This window comes from Lethenteron reissneri, chromosome 18 (assembly GCF_015708825.2).
Source record: "Lethenteron reissneri isolate LAM-NWPU_2019-01 chromosome 18, ASM1570882v1, whole genome shotgun sequence".
NCBI lineage: Eukaryota > Metazoa > Chordata > Hyperoartia > Petromyzontiformes > Petromyzontidae > Lethenteron > Lethenteron reissneri.
In genome coordinates this window covers 6,451,562-6,454,666 of record NC_083796.1, presented here as the reverse complement: position 1 = coordinate 6,454,666, position 3,105 = coordinate 6,451,562, and positions in this window count along the sequence as shown.

The window sequence follows — 3,105 nt, the reverse complement described above, 5'->3', positions numbered from 1 at the left end:
TTTGTGAGGCTGAATGAGTTTGTTAAGCGCGCTCGGAGACACGTTGCGTCACGAAGAGATTAAACCCGAGGGCCGGCAAAAAGTCTCCCCTCGGCTTGGCACGGGGTTGCTGGTCATCTGACCATCACTCATGAGACTCGGAATCACACCACATTCATTCCTTCACAGAAATGTGCTTTAGTCTATGCGCTGTTGCACACAGCACAGTGCCGTTCTTGTGTACGGTCAGCGGATCACAGCTTTTCCACGTGGCATCCACACTTTTGTTGTTTGTTGTTGCTTCAAATTATAACTTTCTTACAGTCATATTTGTATTGTGCAACTAAAGAGAAAGAATATTAGTACTGTATTCGAAAAAGGATTTTAATTTTGCTCTGTGGCTTTTTTTTGTTTTGTAAGGTTCGCTTTACATTTGGTTCACTGTTTCATCTCTCTGAATTCAGTAAATAAAGCGTACATTAGGTGTGAAACCCAATTAGTGTGCGCCACACTATGTTTTGTAAACATGTGGAATTTCAAGCACATTTTCACAAATGTTTGGAAATGTCCAAAACAGTTATTTTATGGGACACCGCTTCATATCACGTGTAAACCATAAATCCCTTTGCATGCTTGACTTTACATATATATAAACAACAGATGTAATATTTAGTCTCAAGAGACACAAGCGCACGCACGTAATCGTGTTGTATTGAATCAGGACTTCAAGCCCAGAATGTGGGCCAGTAGCCTTCACTTTTGGCCAATGCAAGATGATTGATTTTGCTGCATGTCAGCTGCTATGAGAAATTGGTGTAGGACAGGCAGGGACAGAATTTAGTAAATACAACAGTTATTTTGGTCCGGGTTCAAAATAACAAAAAAATATATAAAAACTAAAACTAGTCATAAATGTCACTATATGAGTCAGGAGGGGTGGAATGGTGGCACAGTGGGTAGTGCACTGCTCAAAAAAACAAACAACCTGAATTAAATTCCCGGCATGGCGAAGTATGGGCAGCAACCTTGATAAGTGACATGGCATGAGGAGGCTTTCATTGGGAGATGCTTGATAAAGGAAAACCATAATTACCATCTATTATTATGTTACTATACATTTAGAACATATAGAAGCAGGATGGCAGGCGTCACATAATTCATCTCTAAATGCCCTGAATTCATTTGCTTTCTACTAGTAAACATTGTAAGACAATTCACTCCCATGTGTTTACCTTTTTTCCCTCCACTTAATGTGTTCTTAAAAGATGACATCCCTGGGCATAATGACTCATGAACTGTTTGTGCCTGTTCTTCCCGCAATGCTTTTCCTGACCCAGGACAACACGGCAGCAAATAATATTGTAAGCGTGTGGGTGCCCATGCTCCGAGATGTCTGCTCGCTGATTTTTCTTTCTTCTAAAAATGCTCAAATTAGTTGAAAAATCTAAAGCGGCACGGCACTGCTAATTTGAGCAGACGGTTCCCTTGTGACCCTTGGTTTAAAGGTTGACGACCTTTGGCATGCGTTGAACAACATAATGGCTCAAACCCTAATATAAGCCCAACTCGAGCTATTTATGGTATTCCGTTTTACTAAATTCTAATTCCACCTCGTGTCCAAGTGGCTTTCTGTGTAATCGCTTTCCTCTTGGGAACGTGTGTGCAGTAAAATGGCTTTGCCTGTCCGATGGCAAGAAGAGTCACATGAGCTTAATTCGTGGAGTCTGTGCGAGCAAACATTCCTTGATGCTGGACGCTATCCATCAAAGATCCAACATGAAAAAAAAACCTGGAGGAGCTGTCTCATCAATTATGGAGCAGGAATCAGCCCTCATCGCCTCTCAGTCGAATGGCTCTGTTACGTCACACAATGACCCCCTTTAGGGCCACGAGAAGCTCGGCGAATCTCTCGTTCCACGGTGGCGTTCCTCTCTCTTTTTTTCGCCCAGTCGATCGGTACACATTCAATAAACCAATAGACAAGTGGAAGCAACGACCTCAAACCGAGGCATTTATAGTATATACGCATATATATATGTGTGTGCTCTAGAAACTGCTCTAGAGGAGTTGTACACCCATAGCTGCCACTGCTATTCAGTGGCCTAAAATCAAATGTTTTCGTTCCGGATGACCGCTGCAACATATGATCTTGTGTTTTGATTTAGTGTGCTGATCTTTAAACGTGCATTTGAAAAATGTTGATACTCCTACTGATGCTCCTGCTGTTGTGGAGTGACTCATGCAACCAGCTATGGCTACAGGGTTTGGTGGTACATGTTATTTATGTCGTTTATTGTGAAATTTCGGTCACAGTTCCTATGATCACTGTTACATTGCTTATGGCTTTATTTTGGTGATTTCGAAAAGTTTTTTGGTTTGGCCATGTTTGTTTGTTGTAGTGCGGAGTTAGAATGATGGCTTTAATCTAAGTTGTCCTGTGGTTGTTGTTGTTGTTTGACTTGCATCCCACTGGGATTTTTGCACAGCGTTGGTGTACGGTGCTTTTTTTTCGGAAAGACTTTGCAGTTTTTTTCCTGGATTTTTCTGTTTGCGCATAGTCACTTTAAGATGTTTTCTTGTTCATGTTTTTTTTTGTGGTTGCACCCGATTCAAGAGCCGAATGGCTCACAGGGCTATACAAAATAAATGAAACTGAAACTGTGTGTGTAAAGGAGCATTTCAAAATGAAGCATGCATCTTTTAAACGTAAAACTGCTTTTAATAATCAAGGTGATACAAATAATAATTTAATGCCGTTTGTTAATCTACTGCTGGATGAAGGCCTCTTAGTCCTTTCGGGCTTGTGGGAGGGAGGGTGGGGGCGACCATAACCACTGCCTCACCGCTCCACCCCACTTGCATTTATGCCTTTGTGTCGTTGACGTGACAATTTCGAAAATAGTATTAATAATGATTTACAACCCTTTGTTAAGCCACTGCTGGATGAGGGTCTGAGCATGCTATTTCGATCATGGAGGTTGTTTTACCATACTTCACCAGTGATATCGTCCGGTTCAATAACCACTGTTCTACTGCTGCTCCCCACTTGCATTTATAAATATCTGTGGTTTGTGTGACATAGTGTGAAATAAATAATCCCAGTCTTTTATCAATACACTGTTGGAT